The sequence below is a fragment of the Chinchilla lanigera genome, unplaced genomic scaffold (assembly GCF_000276665.1).
Source record: "Chinchilla lanigera isolate Chin_1 unplaced genomic scaffold, ChiLan1.0 scaffold00078, whole genome shotgun sequence".
NCBI lineage: Eukaryota > Metazoa > Chordata > Mammalia > Rodentia > Chinchillidae > Chinchilla > Chinchilla lanigera.
This window is the reverse complement of record NW_004955479.1, coordinates 7,592,088-7,615,608: the sequence shown is the minus strand read 5'-3', so window position 1 is coordinate 7,615,608 and position 23,521 is coordinate 7,592,088. Positions and strand designations below refer to the sequence as shown.

Below are 23,521 nucleotides of genomic sequence, written 5' to 3'. Positions count from 1 at the left end.
GACATTTTATGGAGTGAATCCTACTCTTATTTTGAATTTTTAATTTTGACATTTACTGACTATTAAGAATGAGAGGAGGAACTGAGATGGAGAATGGAGAAAAAAAGGAAGGAAAAGTTTATAAATATATATGTATATATATATATATATATACATATATATTAGTTCAGATAATTATATTATGAATTTGTCTTAGTTCATGGAAAAGAAAGGTGTGTGCTACTATTGTTTGGACAGTTAAATGCCAATATCTTGTACTCCGAATAAGTAACATAAAGATAGCAATATATAATATATTAACCACTGTTACCCTCCTATTATCTTGTTTCGAAATTTGGGGGTCTTTTTTCCTCTTTAAAAAAAGAAAGAATGGGAGGAGGGCAAATACAAAAGCTACTATGATAATTTTTCTATTCATATAAATCTTTAAGTGCCTCATGTTTTAGGCTAAATTGAATCATGGCCTTATATTAAGGTACTGAACATCATTACAACAGTTTATGAATCATATTATTACATTTTTAAAAGGTAATTTTAAAAAGGCGCCTTTTTTCTATCAGATCAATAATGTTGCAGAGTGATAGCTCCCCCTTGAGGAGCTGTCATAGAGACATGTATGTGGGGGTGAAAAAGACCAACAAGCAAGACAGCGGATGGAGATTACCCTGAGTTCTGTAGCCTGTAGCAACATTTCAAAGCCTGGAAGTTACATAGGTGTGAATCTACCCATGCCTTTAGAGATAGGATTGAATGTGGCTAGCAAAGTTTCTTTTTCTTTTTTAGTTCTGTAAATCAAAGTCTAAGAAGGAATATGTAAAGCAAATGATAAAATGTGTTCACTGGAATATATTTTGTATTTATAATACAATTGAGTGTGAAGCAGACCGAAGAAATAATTGAGAAACACTAACTTGGAATTTTCAGGATGTTGTGGAGTCCACAAATTATTTAGCCTTGGAGTTGTTGGACTTAGACCAGCTCTACATAAAGAGCTGTTGAATTATAAATATCTTAGATTTTGCAACTGGGTACTTTGTATAACACAATTTTGTGTTATTCTAAAACTTACCTTAAAATTTACTACCTGCTATTTTCTGTAAAAGTATCTCTTGTGGTTCAAAAATAATACATAAAAGACTTGAGAATATTTTTTCACGTTTCTAAAACTATTAAAATGAACATTAAAATGAATAAAAGTTTTATATCTCTAACACAAGTCTTTAAGTAAGTTTTATTGACTTTGGAGAAACAGAGAGCTGGGCAGCCCTGTATTTTCATTTATAATGCTCAGCCAATTAGCCCCACGTTATTAACTTGAAGTGTCTGCAACGGCTAGGCAGCACACACATCCATTAATTCAGCAGATCCTTATTGAGTGCTGTGTCGGGCATTGTGCTAATTATTGAACCCTCGTCAATCTGCTTCCCTGAGTATTCACTGAGAGGCTCAGCCTGGCTCCCAGCCCTGACTTACTGATGGCTGTCAGCACCGCGAGGTGCTGGGTTCAAGGGCAGAACATAGTGCAGGGTCAGATCTGAGATGAGAAAGCCAAGAACTGGGCACCCTGTGCACAAGTGGCCCAGAATTTATATCCCAAGAAAACCAGAAGAGCAAATTTTCTTTTAATATGCATTTGATTATCAAGTCTCAGAATAATGTCTGTAGCAGAAAACTCAAGTGCTGAAATTACAAGAAGCAATGGTAAAATCAGTTAAACAATTTAGACGATGTTTTGTAAAACATTTGAGTAACTCTGAGTTAGAAAGAGTCATTTGTCTTAGCATTTTGGAGCTGGTTAGCTCACAGAAGGGCATTTTCATCACCACTTAATTCCCCTATACTCTTACCCTTTGCATATTTTGAAATGAATATGAATGATATTTTTCTATAAATTTTAAAGACATCATTTGTATTTAAACTGCTGAACTTGATCACATCATGGTATGCATGTAGTTTTTTCTTTTCCTGCAGAGAAGTGGAGGGACGGGGGTGGACATCCTGAGCATGGCCAAAACGAACGCAAACGAATGCAATTGTGCCGAAAAGACAAAATAAACTGTAATTAACTTCGCAGGCAGGAAGAGAATCCTTAGGGATGGTTAGGGGCTGTGGGGATGGCAGAAATCTCTTAAATACATAATTTACCCTCTCTAATTGGGTCCATAAAGGAGAGACGATCAGACAAGGGTTATGACTTTGCCAACCTCTCAGAGCCACAGGGCTTCAACCAGAGCATCAAAGGGAAACAAAGCAAAACAAATTCAAAATAGAAAAAAACTCTCAGAAATGGCAGAAACCCCTAGTGAACCCCGAACCAGCTTTACTTTCCTCACCCTTCTGGATGCGTAGCGCAGCACCTGTCTGGTAACTCATTTCAGAAAAGTGAGGATTGTGTTATCTTTGACAGGGTCCTGCACTCACTAATGCCCTCTGTGTCCTCTCACCTGTACACACAATTCCATGTAAACTCATTGACCACAGGCAGCGTCTCTCCGACGTCTATCTGAATGAATACATCTTGGCTCAGGGCCCTTCATGTAGCTCATTCTCAATAGCTGCCTGTTGATTGAGTAAGTGGAGTCAGTTGCACAACAGTAAATCAATAGAATACCATGAATGCTTATCTACGATTTAAATTAGGCCGTGGCATAACAAGAAGCTTCTCTATATGCCTCTTGTGATCCTGGTTACAGCCACATGTCCTTCTGAAAAATAATTTTCTTATTTATTGACAAACCACATATATTTCTTTAAAAAAGATCTTGCTATCACCTATTCTGAAGTGGGGACACTGGAATATTTAGAGTTGTTGTCCACTCTGCATAAATGTCAGAAAGTGAAGGAGATTCATGAGACTGCCTGATCTGTTTGCCCTGGTGCTTTTACTGTATCTCTATATAGAGGCAGAGAGGTGCAGAAGTACAGGGGCTCCTGGGGCAGAAAGCAAAAGCATGAGCTTTGGAATGTGAGGGTGTGGCTTCCATTCCTAGACTTACTAAACTAGCAGAGAAAGCATAGGCAGCAGGCTGTACTTCTGCAGACAGAGAAATTCCCCTAGACAGTGCCAGTCCCACTACGGAACCATGTAAAATATCACCTGCTGTAAGGGCCCAGCATGTTTTCAAACTAGAACAGACTTTATTTCTTATCATTTGAAAGGGTAGGAAGACATCTAATTACACACACAGACACACACAGACACACACACACACACACACACACACACACACCTGCCTTTGATTATGATACTTTTTTTAGTACTAATAGATACCTTATGCTTATTTGGTAGAAAGTTATACAAGCCATGGGTCAGAAAAAGTGCTTAACACATAATCAGCAGAGAATAAATGTTGAGTGTTATCCCTTTAGGCTATTAACCATGACAGCATTCTATCTTCAGCACCTAGCATTATACCGGGCCTGAAGTATCTTCTTAAAAAGATATCTGTTTAGTAATATATTCACATGAATTGACTCAGAGGATCTGAATTGATTTATCCAGATAATTATCTCAATTTTTCCAGCCACTTAACCATGTCTGTGCAGCCCCCAGCCTGAACTGTTTTCTCAAACAGAGACTTGCCTGAGAGTGTAGGTTATAGGATTCCGACAGGGAAACAGGGCCAAAAGGGAGACAAGAATCTGTAGGATAAGGAGAAAGAGCAGATCCTGAGGCAGTATGTACCTGTCTTCAAATATTTAGCAGGAAAACTTGGAGGAAAGCAAAGATTCCTTAGGAAACAGTGGTGAAATCGTCACACTACAGTTTGAGACAAGCATTTTAAAATTATTATTATTACTTTTATTCTCTTTAATTGTTTGATCAATCTTGCACTCTTACATCTGGTAATCTGAGCAACTTCATTGAAGATAACAATATGTAATATAACAACCACTGTTAATTCCTGTAATTTTGTTTTGAAACCCTGTATCATTTTTAATGTTCTTGCTTTGTTTTGTTTTTGTCTGGGATGTTGGTATTTTACTACTATATATTTTTTTAATATTTTCTTTAAAATAAAAAAAAAGAGTTGTGGGAGGCAGTGCTGAGATTAATAATAAAATTCTTGCTCTAAAGAACAATCTAGATGAGACAAGAAGGATTTGAAGAATCCCAGGTAAGAGGGACCATGCTGTCTGGACAGCGACAGAAGAAATACTCAGGCTAGATCAGAACCAAGGTCTTTCTCAACCTACAACTGGCTCCTTGCATTTCTCTGTTTCCTTAACAAACAGCACAGTGGAAACAATTACCAGCATCCTCTTCCTGTGCAGTAGTAGTTGCTCCTGACTTTTGTGCTATGCTGGAAATGTACAACATTTGTGTCCCTTGCCAGTTTATAGTCATGTGAAGCAGATCCCTTTGAAGGCTTCAGTGATGCCTCAAGTGATAGGATTATTTCACCTATTGTGTCCAATTTGATGGCTTCTGGGGAATACCTTAGTTGCAGTCTGCTTTGGAGAGGATAAAAAGACTAAAAAGTAAAAGAAAAAAGAAAGCATTAATTTTTTTTTTTTGGTTTTGGTTTTTCTCTGGTACCGGGAACTGAACTCATGACCTTGCGCTTGCCAGGCAGGCGCTTTGCCGCTGAGCTAAATCCCCAGCCCCTAAGAAAGCATTAATATAATTGCATTTGTGCAGTTAGTAAAAATGATACAACTGAAATTTACATGAGAAAATAAGGTAAGGAGGTTTGGGGGCATATATAGGCAGGGTTTTAAAGTAGCCTTCCTTGGGAATTCTATCTTGTCTGTGTTTATGCTTGTTTTTCTGTTTGTTTTACATATTATTGCTATAGAAAAATTCCAACCTTGCATATTAGTGCAATTGCATACTGTTTTTGACAACATGAAGGAATGATTGCTCAGTGAACCTTGTTGGGATCCCATAATCCTACCTTTCTTCATGGCTCTGCAGAAGCTGTAGGGTCTAAGACTACTTAAAAGAGGCAAATGATCATTAGTGACATTATGGTATTTTCTCATTACTCTTTTTTAAACATTACAACTGATTTTTTTTTAAAAAGTTTAAATTTGTATGTCCAAATTACAATACATTAATCAGGTAGAGCACTAAATATTCAACATAGGATCTTGGTCCTAGAGCTAAGACATCTCATCCAAAATTATTTAGTGATCTTAATTCTATTGAGAAATATGGATACTAGATGAGGTTAAGAGTAAAATGTGAATATTTGCAGAGTCTTACTGGTTATGGAATTAATTAAACATGCTTCGTGGAATGTCATATAAGTAGCCTTATTTTTTTCTTGTTAGGCAGAGCTTGAAAGATGCCCCAGATTATATAGAGTCCCATGACTAATTTACTTATTGTTACTTCAGGTTATATTTTACATGATTCAGTAGATGCTTATCTCTCATGGAACTACACAGGGTTCCAGAAAGACCAGATTGCAAGCAAATAGTTACTTTTGGCTGAAACCATACATACATTTTTATGCTGGGGAATTTTAAAAATATGTATTTTTATGTGTGTTAATACCACCCTCCTCAAAACATTGAAAAATATTTAACCAAGTATTAACATAGATTACAGTCTATTTAAAATAAATACAAAGCAGATACATTCAGATGTTAAAGTAACTATAAAAATAGATATTTAATCTGGGTTCTGGCTCACAACAGACTGGCACAAACATGCACATCTCTTTCAAGTAACAGTGAAGTGATAGAAGACAATATGGAAGAAAGAAAGAAAAATGAAAAGAAAGAAAGAAAAAGAAAGAAGACGGTGGAGAAAAAGTGAGAGAGATACAGAAGCTATTGTTTAAACCAACGCTACATGAAAACTGGCTTGAAATAATCTTGAAAAGTCAGTGGAAGTAGATTTACGGAGAAATTAAAACAAAGAAATCACAACCCAAGAAATGTAATTGCTTCATAAGAAAGTCCCAACTAATTTTAAATCAAGAATAAACAAAAACCTGGAGCAGGCATGGCAGTGGCCTTCAGAAAGACACTTGCATAGCTGTATTTGCGGATACCTGCACCAGTTACTGGCCCTCACTTCCCCTTTCTGCTCCAGCCTCATTGTCAGGGAAGTGAGGTTAAAATTATGATCTGTAAGGAATGGAAATCATCTGATTTAGGATTTCTCATGTGGGCATAAGACACTGAAAAAGGAGGAAAAGAATCTGAAGTAATTTTATTTTAGATCTGGATGAAGGGAGGTGGGAGAGTGGAGGAAATGAAACTCCATCTGGAGTAGATGTTTCAGCTCCTACAGCAAGTTCCTCCTAGAGTGAGTCCCGAGTCTCCTTGTCTGCCAATATCCTTGCGTTTTTTGAGAAGCTGGTTGGGTAAATGGTGGTGGGCTCACAAATTTATAATCTCAAATAAAGAAAATAAGGTCTACTCGTAATCTTTATCAATCAAATTGCCTAGACAATCATAATTAGTTATCAACAGCTGTAGATTATAAAATAATGAAGAAAACCAAAAGTATAAATTAAGATATTGAAAAAACAAAACAGAATGTCTGTAAAGAAAAAATATCCTAGAAATAATTCGCAACTTGTAAAAAGTTTTAAAAATTATCATTGTAAGAGATGATCAAGAAAATGTTGAACACACACTTTTAGGTTGCAATGGCAAAGAGCAATATGGGATGATCTTAGAAACTAAAATTACAAGTAGAAATTAAAATCTTTTGGATGATGAAATGAATGAATGATTTTGAATTTTTAAAATGGCTCAACAATCCTTGGTCATTACAAATTATTTATGATTATAAATAAGAAAACATAAGTGTAGTCAAAATATTGGGTCATAAAATACAGTGAATGTTTAAATAAAAATATTACAGTAAAAGACACACTGCCATTAATACTCCTCTAAATATGATCCCTTGCCTTTTTTCATTTTAAAGAGAAGAAGAATAAGCAATAAAAACAATAGCCTAAAATTTCAAAACAAGATTGTAAGACAGTAACAATGTTCAGTACCTTGTGCATTGTTATCTTCAAAGTAGTTGCTCGTAGTACAAGCTACAGGCATGAAAAACCCATCAAGCAATATAGGCATATGCCTCTCCTTTCAATGAGCTAGTAGCAATTAGTAGTATATATATTTTAACTATCTTGTGTATGTGCGTATATATATATATTTTTTTTCCTTTCCTATTCCTTCTTTTCTCCTTTCCCATTCCAGTTTCTCTTTCCTTTTGAGCCTTTTCTTTCTATTTCACAATATCTATTGTACATTGTGGGTCTTATTTACTCTTTCAGTTTATTACACCAGGGAGAAAATATGGTTCTTATACATGTGAGGCTGATTTATTTCACTTACAAGTATGGACTCTAGTTGCATTCATTTCCTTATAAATGCCTCAAGTTTATCCTTTTTTATAGCTGAGTAATACTATGTTGTATAAAAATACCATATTATTTTTAATCCATTCCTCAGTTGAAGTGCACTTGAGTTGTGCTGCTGTAAACACGGGTGCACATATATCACTGTGGTATGATGTTTTCAATTCTTTGGAGGAAATACCCAGAAGGGGAATAGTTGGGTGAAATGCGACCTTTACTTAAAGGACTTATATCTAGAACATATAAAGAACTGAAAAACTCAGACACCTCAAATTCAAAAACCCAATCCAAAAAAGGGCATCTGAGATGAATATTACTTGTCAGATGAAGAAATACAAATTAGCAAATGAATACATGAAAAAATGTTCAACATCATTGGTCATTTGAGAGATGCAAATTAGAACAACACTGAGATTTCATCTCATCCCAGTAAGAATGCTTATCTTTGAACAATCAACCAGTAACAAATGCTGAAGGGGCTGTGGGGCAAAAGGAACTCTTCTCCACTGTTGGTGGCAATGTAGACTGGTGCAACCACTTTGGAAATCAGTGTGGAGATTCCTCTCTTTTGCTTTGAACATGTTTATCCAATTGCTCTTGCCACTTTCTGAAGCAGTTGTGGGAGTTGTCTTTCATGAGTGTCTTTAGTTGGATTATCATAGCAACCTAGATGACCTGAATCTATTCAAAATGTTTACTTTTCATGGTCGTGTTTACTTTGGATAAGACCCAGAAGTCTCACAGTACAAGTTATGGTAAATAAGATAAATAAGAACACATCATAAAGTTTTTAGGAGCCTGCTTTTTTATTGGACAGCACTGGCCATTTGATCACATCTCACAAATACATTCACAAAAGAGAACTTGCAAAACTGTTTCAGAAAGTGACAAGACGGGAGAACTATATTGGGAGAGAGACTATTTTGAGGTTAATGTCAATGTGTCTTCCATTGTAATAAACTTTTTAAAATGTAAGGATACTCCATACTTTATAATCAGCCAACGTATTTTCAATACAATTACATTTTGTAAGATTTCTCTGTCAGTGTTGTGTTGGATAAATTGTAGTGTACAAGGATAAGAGAAAAGTGACAAAAGCTCATTGAAGAAATCCAGCCAAGAAGTATTGAAGACTCATTTCAAATAAAATTGAGAACAGAAAACAAATGGGAGATGAAGGGTGTGCAGTGTATGGTCTATAATTATGTTCATGGTGAAAAAATTTTCTTCAACTACCAGAGTTAGACGCAACTCAATTTCAAAAAGAGCCATAGCTTTCTTACTAGTTTGGGCTAATGAAGAAAAAGGAACTCTTCTGTGGGGGTTAAACCCAGGGTCTTACAAATGTGAGGCAAATGCTTTCCACTGCGCAGCATCCCTACCCCCACGCCACCCCTGCCCTTTCTGTGGTGCCAGGAAAGAATTCTTTTTCATGACTGAAACATGCCAGCAACAGAGCAATGTTTATATCTGGGCCCACAGTATCAAAACTGGGTAAAAAATCAGTTTGTGCAATAAAAACAAAGGTAAGGATATACAGACAAATATACCTTGTGCCATATGATTTTGAGTTAGCATATCAATTAAATGTTGATAGTTGAAAGTGAAAAGGCAAAGTAACATATAACTTATTTCTAAATGATGTATCCCATTCAAATACTCAGTCATAATTTTATTATGTAAATTTGAGCAAGTAGAGAGAATCAGAACCACCTGTAGTAATTTTAGGGTAATCTTGACTTCCTCTAGAAGCCATGGTCACTGTTATTTTTACTAAGAATTATTTTTCTTTACTATACCTCATGTTTGTGTAATTGTGGATGACTTACAAATAGAAGAAATTTTCTTTCTCTATTTTTAAAGTCACTTTATAAAAGTCATGTATTAACTCCATGACGTAATCTGCAATATTCTGCATGTTGGCAGGGTTCTGAATCTGTTAATTGGGACTGACTTGGAAGCAGTCAAATAGCATCGACACTTACAGGTGTTAAATTCTGCTTGTTTGTTTAAAGGTCAATTGTGTTATTCTCATTTTGAAAAAAAAATTAATTAAAAAATTTGGTGATTTTAATGTTTTCATTCTAGAATTTTGGATTCATTAAGTGTTCAGTCAAGAAGTGTAACATTTCTTACTGTCTATTGGCTCAAATACTATAGAATACAGATCTCTGTGCAACCTTTGTAAGTGTATACAGAACTAGTACCATCCGCATACATATATCCATACAGCTTCTGTAGAAGATTTTAGGTTCTCAGGCAAAACAAAATGTCATGTATTTCTCTTGCTAGCAGTTTTCTCTAAAATTCTTATCTAGACACTGAACTGAGTTGCAAATAGTATTGGTAAATTGTTAAGTCTGCCACAAAACCTTAAAGTGTTTATATCGGCAGGCAGTTTATGATTGCAGAGGTCGCCTTTTCCTAACAAAACACCTTCCCTATGCTAAAATGTCCAATCAAACTGCAATTTATTGAACACTTGGTTTATTGTGAGCTCATTGTTAAGAACTGACAATGACAAGCTTGAGATAATTACATTCTGTAGGCAAAAGAATGTGTACAAAAGGTGGCAAGACAAAATCTCACTGAGAAGAGGCAGTTAGTACAATGGGATTATGAAGGACATGTCTCCAAAGAAGGCCGTCAGATTTCCGTTTTCCATCTTGCTTTTTATTCATACTGTTTTTATATACAGCACATGCATACATTTGTCACCACTAATAATGTGAGTGATTTCACATCCGCCTCTCCTCTGTACTCTCAGAGACTATACAACTTGGAATCTGTTTTTATTTCTCTGTGTTCTTTATCTCATCTTCCCTTCTTCTGGAGTTGCTGTGATTCTGGCCTTTCTCCCAGAAACCATTCCCTTGAAGTATTCATCACTCATATGGCTTCTGCTAGAAAAACTGTGTTCTTGCTTTTCTGAGTTCTTAATCTCTGCCCTTTCACATGTTCAAAAATGTGGGCTGAAACAATCCAAAATTGAAATCTGAAAGCAATCCAAAACCCAAATTGTGAAATTAAGCTGCTTAAAACCAACATCTATCATAGCTAAAATAGTCACTTACTTACTGGATGCCTCTTATACGCCAGCAACCAAGCTAGATTCTTTTTAGTTAAATCATCTCCTTTCATCTCTAAAAGGTGAATCCTTAATGAGATTCTAAGTCTCTGAGGTAAATTTTATAGATCTGGGGGAGTTAAGTTAATAAATTTTGCATTTATACAGAGAATAGACCCAAGGTTTAACTTACTCTGTCTGTCTCCAACTGTTAGATTTTTAGATCTGACTTTGTAGTTTTCCATTATTCTCAATTCCTACTTTATTTTTTCCAGGATATAAACATCTGTTTTTCAGAGATTCAAACTTGAGAGAGCTATTATCACTCCTTTTAATATTCCTAAAGTTTATCTCTTGCAAATGAATTATAGATTCTTTTTGAAATTTCTATGGTAGCCATCATTGTATTCCTCATTCCCAAAGTCAAATCACTAAGTACATGGCTGGGCTAGAGATGGGTATAAGTAAAAATTCTCCTAAATTTGCTATTTGACAGCAAATGACAGAGCTACCATGGGGATGTTCTGCAACATTACTAGTACTTTGCTACTTCTATTTACAGTCCTATTAAGTCAATCACTTTTTATTTTAACATCTTCTACTATTGCATACTGACAGTACTGCTTGAGTCAGATATGGTTTGCCTTTAGGTAGTGTAAATTATAGCAGAGGAAGAAACAGATTTAAGTGTATAAGTATAGAATCACTCAGTAAAAATTGTTACACATGTTATCAATTGTCCTATGAAGGTTTTGAAAACTAATTTTTTCTATTCATTTTTAGCTGAAATCTAAAGTTTCTAAACTTTGTCTTTCCAATATCACCCTTCATTTCAGTGAAATCAATTTTCTTACTAAATAATTCCATGAAATCTTCTCTAACTTATAAAACATTACAAATTCTAAACACATCTGTGCTCTATCTGGAAGATTATGATTTTGCACTCTAAGATTTGTGTCTATGTGGTTTATTTACATATCTATGGTTCTACCCCTTCTAGTAACTCTTCAGGAAGAGATAATAATTACAATTCTTCATTTTAAATTATGTTTATTGTTATGTTTTAGATATAAATAGTAATCATATTCATCATAGGGCTTCTGTACCTATACATGATGTATGTTCTTTTTATCCTAACCTCCTCTTCTCCCTTCAACCCCTCTCCCCTTCCCTATTTACAAAGCTTTGTTTCCATTTTATCCCTTTTTATCATTTTTTTTCCATTTCCCTTCCTTTACCCTTTCCCCACCCCAGTTCCTCTTTCGTTTTGAACACTTTCTTCCTGTTTCATAATATCTGTTGTACATTTTGGTTCTTATTTACTCCTTCATTTATAATTCTTTTGTATTCTTCCAAACTCTCGCTTTTTACAGGTCCACAATGTTGGTCAAAGCGCCTTGCAAATAGTTACAGCTAGGAGTTTTTATTGAAATGGATAAAAAGGAAAGTAGTAAGCATTTTCAATGTCAGTTCTGAGTCGCTATATTCCATAAAGTGAGATCAAAACAAAAATGGAATAAATGTTTGAATGGGGAGGCAAGATATCAAGAAATTAATTGTCTCATTAATATCCCTTTTTGTCTTTGATCAACTGAGTTATCATCTCTGAATCTTAGTCTCTTCAATTCAAGTAAAATGAGGACTTGCAACCTCTAAATCTCTCATTCTAAAATGTTCTATGGTAGAGAAAATTACCATTTGCCTAAGCAATGGTCAACCACTGAGAAACATCACCTAATTATCTAATAAGCCAATGCACACAAAGATTATTATGCATATGCAGTAAAGGTTGCAAAATGAATGCACAAAGCATTTTAGAAGATAAATATACTTAAGAAAGAATATCTGTCTCATGAACCTTCATCAAGTGTATTCCCATCAGCATAGCATGATACAAACATATGATCCAGAATCTGAATTACTTTTCCCAAAAGCCCTATGGGGCAACTAGCCACACCATATGTTTCCTTTTTTATGAGATATTTTAGGCAGGCAAATGAAAAAGGGCCTCACTACATTAATTTCTAAACTTCTTTACCCTATGGTAGCCAAGAAAACAAAACACAGAAGGAAGAAAGAGAAACGTACAGCTGATAGCACATATTTCCCTGTTCGTCAGATTTTGCTAGTTTAACCTTTCAAGCTTTTCTTTGGCACATTCAGTCATCATTAGTGTTTATCATTCACATCACTTTTCCTTTGCTAGAAATACATGAGCTACTGGCTGGGAGATTTTGATGTGACTCAGGAGAAGTTAATGTGTAAAGTAATCTCTTGCTAGACATTGATTATGATTTCACCTCACATTACTGAGTTCCTTATCCCCTTCTCCCATATTTTCCTTGTACTTTCAGTTAATGCAGTATCACCAATCACTCTGCCACATGCCTAAAGAAGAGCAGGGAGTCTTATGTCTACTAAGCTGTCCTCTCCTGACAATTTGTAAAGTGTTAGTAACAAGAACCTGTTAAGTTCCATCGTACATCTTTGATTTTTCTCTCATTTGAGCTTTTTCCTTTTCTAATGTCACTCAGCCCATGGGCCCTGGAAAAATACTGATGCCTTAAAGTCCTTTCATAAGTCAAGAACAAGAATATCTGTTATTTTCTTGGGGAAAAGCAAAGCATGATAAACTAAGTCTTAATTTAAGTGTAAAAGCCCGATAGGAAGAAGAGTTCTATGATTAGAACCATCTGTCTTTCTATCTGTCTATCATCTATCAATCATCTATCTATCCATCTATCTACCCATCTCCCAATTAATCATCTATTTATCTACCATTTTAAGCTTTAAATCATTCAGAAATAGTTTTTTCAGAATCTTAATTCCTAAAATTTTCCTTATACAAATATTCTGTGCAGATATTAATGAACATTGTATAAAACACTGAATATTTTACAGTCAATTTTAACTGATCATAATGTGTAATAGTTATAGACTTTATACTATTTTAAGCAATCCCTTGAACAGTTAGATTGTTTTCAGTTTAATTTCATGGAACAACTCAATACCTTGATGTAGGCATGGATTTTGAATGTAGATATTTGATACAGTCTTGCAACGGTCACATACTAAGTTATGCTACAGATATTATTACTCTAAGCCTCAGCTCTCATCTGTAAAATTTGGATAAAAACAATGTTTAGCCCACTGGATTGGTTTGCCTAAAGAATTATTGGTCCTTCTTATTCCAGTGTTAATGATTGCATTGATGGTAGACTTGTGATCCCTTATTTACCCATGTTTAAGTAAAATGAATGCCTGTGGAATTCTCTTTCCACTGCTTTTTCTACATATGTTTTGTGAATTTGGATACAGGAAAATCTTAAGTTTATATTCTTGCTAAATAAATCTACCTATCTATAGTAACATATTCTTTCAGTATAAATCTAGCCCAAAACAGCCACTAAATATTTCAAATTTACAGATGCCTTAATGGAGTAGAGCCTAGCTATTTAATGTCAATTATTAAATGATTTCAGACTTTCAGTGAGATTAAGTTATAACTGTAACATCACTGTAGAGAGATGCTGTAACACCATTTGTTTATATGATATATTTTCCTCTTTTTGACACTCTAACAATATTTTCTATTAGGAAATCATCTTTGAATTACTTTTTAAAGAAGTCTTTTATTTATAATATGTAAGTAGAAACAATGAACAATTTATTTTCAGGAAGGAAATAGTTGCAGTTGTTTATTGTCATTGCAAAAATATATTTCTACATAGTGAAATTTAGTTTGAGGGACATTTAGGAGCAAATCTTAGATATATTTCTATATCACTGAGTTCATACACACACGTTTATGTATATATATCACAACATTTTAAATTTAATCTATGCATATTATGAATTCCTAAAACATGACTTACTTTTCAAGTTCATGCATATGTTCTTCTTTGTACAGTACTGCAATAATTAATAACTGTTCCATATGGTCAGTTATTACCCCAAAGTTGTCTCTTCCTTTCCACCACATCACTAGGTTCATACTCTGTATGAGGAAGGCATAGATGCTTGTTTCATGTCACATGCTACAGCATCGTGTTTCTGATTCCTATTAAGCAAATATTTATTTTGCCTTTTAAAATTCTGAATCAATTTATCTTCCTATCAGAAACTACTCCAGCCTCAGTTCCATTTGTATTTAAATCTCAGTTTCCCTTAAAAAGTTTTGCGAGATGATCCCAGAGACTTCCAGAAATAGGAGTTTTTTGTATTTTGCATATTTTAGTTGAGAACAGCTAAACAGACTCATTTCTACATTTTTCACAATTGCACAACTATATGTCATAAAATTCCATGGTTAGTAGTTGTGGTAAGCAGAATAATGGCTTCCCAGAGACGTAAGTATTCTAATCTGCAAGACCTGTGGATGTGTGATGTTACTTGGCAAAAAAGAATTCGGGTTACAGGTGGAATCAAGTTTGCTAATAATGTGATGTTAAAGGAAGGAAATTATCCTAGGTTATATGAGTGGATGAGGAGGAGAGAAGTCAGTTCCAGCCGTTGTATTCCAAGAAAGGCAAAAATGACTACTGCTAGGTTTGAAGAGCGAAGGACATTGAGCCACAGAATGGGGCAGACTCCCCACAAACCTCCAGAAGAAGCACAGCTCTCAAACCATGATGCTACTCAGTGAGAGCGTCATTTCTAGATTTTGACCTACAGCAATGGAAGGCGGTACATTTGGATTGTTTTAAGTGACTAAGTGTTGTGGAACTGGATACTGAAAGCAGGGGTTCAATTCTGAGTTAGATCCCCACCCTTTTTTTAAAAAAGTGAAGACAGGGGTTTACTAAGTTACTAACTTTGTCAGGTGGGATGCAAACTTGCAATCAATCTTCCTGCTTCAGTGTCCTAGAATGCTAGGATTACAAGTGTGCACCTCCATGCCCAGTCTGAATTTGACATGATTTTTTTATAATAATAGAAAAATTTGATAATAGGTTAATACTGTGTAGAGTGTCACTTTAGATAATTCCCTGTGCAATATTACAATAATAAGCAACTGAAGCATATGGGCTGGGGGGTATTTTTTGCTACATTTTCCCCTGCTTTTAATTTCCCCAGCAAATATTTGCTAGGCATGTTATATGTGATCTTCTGAGTCGAGACCCAACTTGAAGAAATAATACTGGGACTGTCAGTGGTCCTAGGATGGGCTCTAGCCAAGGTCCCCAAGATTGAAAATTTCCACCAGGAGTTTATGAATTGTTTCCCCTATTATATGATTTCTCCCTGAGGTAACTCTGACAAGGGAGTGAAGAAGTTAATCTGACTGAGGAGAGCATCTAGTGTGCCTTGGATGCTCATCAAATCTTTATTATTTGAAAGGGCCTTACTGGTTATTTTTTATTTTCTCAGGGCAATCATCCATAGAGATAAGGCAAAGCCTTTCACTGGGGTGAAAGGCACAAAAATCAAAGGGAGTAATACATTGAGGTAAAGAGCAATCCTCTAAATGGTGTCCTCAGACTTCAGCTGTGTGTGGACTGGTCAGCACCTGGAGTGACCAGAGCAGGGCTTTGAGTGTGTTATCTCTTCACAGTGAGCCCTGGAAGTGCTGTCTAGTCCAGATAAATTCTCTAAAACTTTGGAATGGTGGATCTAAAGCTGAATTTCTGAAATTTTTGGAAGTAGTTAATATGCACCTGGGTTATATGTGCATGCAGGAGTGCCTACAGGTATAGCTAATCTTTTAGTTAAACTTTTGTAGAGTTAGTTATAAGTTGTTTCTCTAGGGTAATGTTTTATTCTCTCAAGGTTTTAGAGCTTGTGGTCTGTATACTGTATGCATTTTTTTTTTAGTTATCTCTGCTGCAAATGCAGGCCCATTGTCACTGCTGGTGATCAAGGGTAGGCCATATGTAGGGATGATTTTGTACAATAGGACCCTATAAACTTCTATTATCTTTGCAGTGCAGGTAGGAAGGGAGTATCTTAGGCCAGACTGAGTAGATGCACATGAGCATTAACAGATATTTTAATCCCTGGAGAATTTTACTTTTATGAGGTCAATCTGTATATTTTTAAATGGGGAGAGGCTAATATAATGTATGAGGTCACTGCCAGTGACACAGATGCTGAACCCTGAGCTGGCTGCAGGGGTACAGGTGCCAGCACTGTGGCTTGATGTTTTAGAACAAATGGTGGGTCAGGTCTGGCTCTGATCTTCCAGGAGTACTGGGTAAACTTTTTCTGGCTGGAATTGATATTTCAGTCAATCAGATCTCTGGAGGGGGTTAAGGCATCTGGATTGAAGTATTTTGCATTGGTGACAAGTTTCCAAACAGTAGCAGCAAGCAGTTGCAGGACAGCTTTGGCCAAAATAACTTTGTCCAAGGTGATCACAGCATATCTAGCCTGTTGGACATCATTCTTAACAGAGCTACTTCCATTTGTAAACAGGGTATACTCAGCATCTGTCAGGGGGCTTATTTTTCAGTCATGACCTGGTGAGTCCAACTTGGTAGGCAGTTACTTGGCAGGATTAAGTGGTCCACAATTATTCAGGAGGCCTAGTACAGCATGTGGTCCCTGGAAAGTAAGGTCTTGGCCTAAGGTGAGCTTGTCAGCTTTCTTGATCAAAAGGACAGTGGCTGTTAGAGTATAGAGGCAAAGGGGGAGACAATGTTTAGCAACTGGATCCATGTATTTGCACAGGTGGGACACTAGGAACTCCTGGGGCTGACAGACTGAGTAAGCATAATTGTTTATAAGAACTCAAGGATCCAGATTTTATAGAATCCATCAGCTCCAAGAAATTTTTGGAGTTTCTTTCTTTTAACCAGTTTCTGACAGATATTGCAGCAGTTTTTTGTGTCTTTTTAGCAGGGACCTTGAGTGTCATTAATCAGAAGTTCAGTGTTATTTTGTGCTGAGAAACTAACAAAGTCAGCCATGAGAGCTTCTCCCAAGAGGGTAAACAAGTTTTTGAGCCTCTGGGAGGTTGAGTCCAGGTCAGTTAACCTTTGAGTTCAGAACTGGGGTCTTTCCATTTAAAGGCAAAGAGGGCTGGCTTAGAGCAGCCAATTGAAGGCAGAAGAAGGCATTCTTTAGGTTTTTTTTGTTTTGTTTTGTTATTGTTTTTCTTCCGGTACCAGGAATCGAACTCACGACCTTGCACTTACGAGGCAGGCACTGTGTCGCTGAGCTAAATCCCCAGCCCTGAAGGCATTCTTTAGGTCCAGGCAGATGTACCAGCAGGCTGTTGGTTGAAGAAGACTGAGGCATTGTATATGGAGGGCAATTGTGGCAGCACTGGGAGCTCAGCGATCTTGAACTGGCGCTACAAGGAGGAGAGGTGTATTTCAGCAGTTTGAAAGCATACAAACATTTTGAAGTTTTGAAACCATTGAATGTGTGGTTGAATTTCTAGTCAAGTTTCTTGTAGCATGGGATACTGTTTGATACAGGCGGAGTTTTCCCTGGGATGGCATTTCACAATCAGAGGCAGGTGGTCAATGGCCCAATCTCAGTGTCCCAGGGACCATGACAGACTTGTGGACCTGTAAGAAACAGAAAAACAGCCTGTCTAGGAGCAGCCAAATTGTTGCTAGAGCCTCCCCAAGCCCTTGTGTTAATTAAGACCACATTGCATCTTGTCTCAAGATCTTTTCAGTTGAAGGGGCTTATGGGAGCAATTCACAAGCAGAGGAAAGCATCTTTTAAGTCTAGACATGTAAACCAGGTGGGATTTGGAGATGACAGTCCAAAAATGGTTTGTGGGTTGGTAACCACAGATTAACAGTCTAACAGGATCCCATATTACTTTAGGTGGCTCATGTGTGACTGGAAGTGTTAGGGCTTCCAGTAACATCTGAAAGCAATAGGGATTGCAGTGAGGTGTCATGGTTTGGAGGCCAGGTCTGGAGGCAAGTCTGTCTCATACCTCTGGGAGGAGAGTTTTCACAATTTTGAGGTTGCAGTTATCTGTCTCAGTCTGATGCATGTGCCATCTTCCTCTTGGGGGACAGTCAGAGTTAAAAGTGCAGGGTTAAATAAGAGTGAGGCTGACTGCCTTGGTGCCAAGGAAATAGTCACTTCTAACTTGAAGAAGAAGTCTCTTCCCAGAAATGATGTGGGGACTGGCTTTCACAGGAGGTCATGTTTGATTAAATGTCCTCCCAGGCTTCAAGTTTGTGCCTGGCAGAAGGGCTGAGAGGCAAGAGTCCCAGTTGACCTGATGATGGTAACATTTTGACAGAGGAAACTTTTGAAAACAAAGTCGTGTTCCTTTGTCTACCAGTAAAGCAACAGATTTGCCCCTGACTTTTGCAATTATCACAGGCTCTCAGGGGCCCAATTTGATAGAGTTCAGTCTGTCCTATCTATCCAGGTCATACAGGGCAAAGAGAGGTTCAGGTTGAGGTGAGCCTGGATAGTCAGATTTCTTTGTGTCTTTCAGATGGAGGAGGAATTTATTTTTTGTGTCCACAGCCCTTAAAATCCATAACCAGAAGGCATGGTCATCTATCAGACTGGATTTTCTCATAGATATCAGGTGCTTTCCTTTAATCAGGTTTATCGGTAACAGTGGGTGATGGCTTTTTACCACCCTTTTTGATGTCTTTGAGAAAACTTGACTGGGTAGTTTCTAGGCCAAGTGACCTTTGGAAAGACCATGGCAACTCATTTGTCAGTGCTGACAGTCCAATTTAAAAAATGTGGAACTCAGAAGAAATTGTTGACAGTCATCTCGAGTGGGCATTAGATGAAGCTATCTAACTAGGATAGGAATAGTTGTGAAGCAGAAGGTTAGGGGAATAGGCCCTTGTGACTGAATGCAGGCAATGGCCAGCTAGAACCAGTTCAATTGGCTAGAAGTAGACAAGTTGGGAGTGGGGAATGAAGCTATAGGTGCTGGCAACAACTGTGGTGGCCAATGAGGGTGCCAAGGCAGAATTCCCAGAAAGAATAAGCCTCTTTATTCCTTTTTTCCCCCTTTGGGATGCAAGGGGCAGTTTGATTTTCTTTTTAGTTCCATAAAAGCCCCTTTTTTTGTGTAGTTAAGGACTGTGGGTTTTGACTAATTAATTCCCATGTCTGACTTCCTATGTGTGTATTGTGTACCCTTGAACAATAGTGCCACAAATAAAGAGTGGGTGCCCCTTAGAGAGAGAAACCATTCAGATGCCTACTTGGCCACACCCCTTACAGGGATTTAGGTGCAATTTAGCTAAGGAGGGTTCAAGGTTTCCATGATGCCATGTGTCGATCACCACAGAACTTCAGTGAGGGTTCAATCCGCCACTGTAACCAGTGCTTCCCAGTCTTGGTGCACAGACAGAACTGCCTACATGTCTGTTCCACTTACAAATGCATTCAGTAGGCACCCAGAAGTCAAAACATTCCAAACTCTTTCCCTTGAGGGTGGTCCTGACTAATAAGTGTTGATCAGACTCCCCTTCTCCTTGGGCTGAGCAGGACTGATAGACAGACTAAGTGGGGTATCCTCAGGGGTCTGACTTGAATCAGACAGGCAGACAGGCAGGCAGACAGACTGTCCACCTCCTTTTGGGTTCTGATGTGAACCTCTCAAGTGGGGAGCCAGGTATCCCTCTCCAGACCTTTGAGAGGATTTGAGAAATCTGAGAGTGGACCTTTCAATCAGGACCTGGAGCGGTCTTTGCTCTGTCCTCGAGGGCCATGATCAATGACCAAAGAGGTCAGCGTGGTTGGTCTTCCTGACCAATGCACCAGATGAAATAGCAAGCAGAAATCAAAATGACACCCAGGATTTGGAGGCAGATTATTTAATGTTGGACAGGCACTGACTAGGAATCAGTTATTCCTCAAAGTAGCAGACCTTGAAGGCTCAGGGAGGGAGGTTTTTATGGAGTTGCAAAAAAAGAGGAGGACATAGAGGTAGAGTACTTCGCTGTCTTTGAATGATTCTTACAATATAATCAGCTATGCATCACAGTGACCAGCTGTTCCTAAAAGACAGAAGCAACTGAACTGTAACAGGAATGATCACTTGTGCAACTAAAATATACTGGCTAGGGGGGAATTTTCTGAAACAGTCTCACTAGCTAATATTTAGTGTAATATTAAAAAAATTCTTAAAATTAGTTGATAGTGTACATTTTTTAAAATTTTTTTGGTACCAGGAATTGAACTGAGGACCTTGAGCCTGCCAGGCAGGTGCTGTGCCACTGAGCTATCTCCCTGATAGTAATATTATTTATTCTATACAAATGATATGTAAAATTTTAGCTACTATAATAAAACTTAAATATACAAAAAAATACGTGTTTCTCTTTAAAATGTATCATCAAAATAAGTAATCTCATTTATACTTCCACATATATTTTTATGTAAGAATTGAGTTTGATAATTGATCTTTCTCAGGTCTAAAATATTGTAAAACCATATTTAAAGTTTTTTTTCTCATACATCATTACCCTAGTTACTTTTCTCACTACTGAGACAAGATACCCAGCCCTCAGAGTTAAAGACTAAAAGGTTTATTGTAAGTCACAGTTTGTAAAGGTTTCAGTTCATATTTGGCTGGCTTCAAGGCAGGGTGGCATGGCAGAGGGGCATCGCAAATCAGGTAGGAGACAACAGCAGACAAACAAAAGCAGCAACAGCAGCAGCAAGAGACCACAGTAACTCTCTCTTTCCTTCTGTTATATTCCGTGCAGGGTATCTGACCCTAGGGCAGGTAGCACTCACACCCAGAGTGAGGCACCCTTAATCCCAGCATTACACTATTAATCCCAGGTTCATATCCTTTATCCTAACATCACACATCTTAGATTCAGCCACCCCCGAAAATCTCCACCTATGGTCACATGAAGTTTTTTTTGGGGGTCATCTAGATACAAGCCATAACATTCACCTTTTTACGTTCCTGGTCTCAATCAGCTTTTCTGTGCTTACATTATTGAGGGGAAGCTTAGAGTGTGAGAAGAATTGTACCAACGTATATTGTGAATGCCTACTATGCTGGGCCCAAGACTCACTGTTCTGTATTACTGAACACAGTTCTACAAAAGTCAGCGATAAATATTTCCTTATTTTACCCACAATAAAACTTGGTTTTATGGGACTTTGTAAGTTTTGAAATTCAGATTTAACTTCATTTTGTTTTGAAACATAAAGTTTCCAAAATCAAAATTGTTTAGAGTATGTTATACTGTTTCATCTTAAGAATTCAGTAGAGTTTTATCGAGCTAGGTGAGTATAAAACCACATATGATTAAAATGAACCTTCCCCTGCATGGGTTGACATCAGATTGCTTGTTGGTACTTCAACTGCTAGTCAATTGTAAATACAAAAACAGACAGACTATGCTCCAGCCTGTGCTCCACTGGCTGGGGCTGTTAGATGCTGAGCTTTTGGAAAAGAAGCATACTGTTTCATCATCTGTATCTTTCTGTACCCAGTAAGCAATTGGAATATAGTAGATATTCAGGCCATATATACTTTTTTTTTTATTTTTTTTTTTTTTTCCTGTACCGGGGATAGAACTCATGACCTTGCACTTGCCAGGCAGGTGCTGCAGGCAATATATTTTGAAAGAATGAACTAATGCATGAATGGATGGATATGGCTCTCTCACTTTCCTACCTATTGTTTCTTATCAGAACTTAATAATACAAATTGTGTACTTGTGACACTCAGATTTCTGGATAAAAGCTGTATGTGAGAAGTTTTAATTTTATGAAGACAGCAATTAAATGTTTTCCAGAACACATCTTTGAATGTGATCAATTTGAGATCAGTATTTAATCTATTCTGGTTGATGAAGCATTAATGTGAACTAACAGAGGTCTCTTGCCTCCTTTTACAACCTACACTCTCAGCATTTCTACTCATTAGCTATATTTCATACCTGAAAAATAGTTTTCTCCTGAGTTGAGATCTATTTATTTAAGAGTAAAAGTAAATACGTAGAGGCAAATAGAGATGATAATGGACGGAAAGCAGAGTATGACAACACAGTAATACCAGTTAGTAAGGAAAGAATCTTAAAGTGGAGAAGCAGACTTTATCCTGACCATGTCATCTCAGGCTGAGAAGTGGCCATGGCTACAAGTTGCTATTAGCTGTATAGTTCAGCTTGGGTTCTTAAATTACTCATAGATTTTGATATGGGTACTCTTCATCTGATCTTACCATGATAAAGATGGATTTTACAGCATATAAATTCTAGAAATAGTTTCCATGACTCTTTGTCTAATGAGATGTTTATTTCTTTATTGACAAACCAACTTGGGAACATCAAATGAGGCCAATTTTGAAAGCCTACAAGGAAGATAAAAGGGTAACGTCATTTTCTGAGACACAAGAATGCAGAAAAATAGGTTATTATAGGAAAATCCCAGGCTTTTAAATAATTTATATTTTAAACCAAAAATGATATAATGGCACTGTCATTTGTACCTATTGGGCCATATAAATAATGGATCTGTCTTCAAACAGGTCACAGACAATTAAGGATAGTTTTTGTATCTGATTTTTCTCTCTGCCTAGGAGATGGCAGCCACAATAGCTCTATTGTCTGCCTAGTTTCCTTCTCAGGGTGATAAGACACCACAAAGCAGAAGAGACTCTAGCAGGTGTGTACTTTGGAGTTTTACATCTGAGCACTATTTCCAAATTTTCAAGTTCAAGAGCATGTCTTGGATGATCAGCATACATCTTTCTTTTATTTTGCTCCTGAGGACTACTGAAGCCAAATAGAATGGCTAGCATCTCTCATGCCTGGGATTAAGTTGTAGATTATGGTTCTGCATAGTTTGTCTCACAAGCTGTGGACACTGGGCAGAACCATAGCCTAGTAGTTGGAGCAGACATGAGGTGTGCTTAATTTCACACAGCACTTGGAGTGATGACAATGAGTAGTAATAGCAAGGTCCGTGGAGACCCTCACATTGAGGTTAGGTGTTGACCGTGTGATCTAGCCCGATACATAGAACTTTGTTAATCTGGTTTTCCAAATTGCTGCTATAAAACATTAGTCTCATTTGAACTAAACTGTTACATGAATAAATACACAGATCTTTAGTGAGCTGTAGGGTCACGTACACAGAGCAGTACCACGCAACTGACAATGTAGTGGGATGACAGCCAGCCATAAATGCACTGACCAGCTTAAACTTTTTT

At 37.1% G+C, this 23,521-nt stretch overlaps 1 protein-coding gene across 5 annotated transcripts in view; it reads left to right on the top strand.

Annotated features, from left to right (window-relative positions):
* Grm8 (glutamate receptor, metabotropic 8) overlaps window positions 1-23,521 on the top strand; it is a 759,406-nt gene that overhangs the window by 664,334 nt on the left and 71,551 nt on the right. The gene's annotated exons all lie outside the window — the stretch shown is intronic.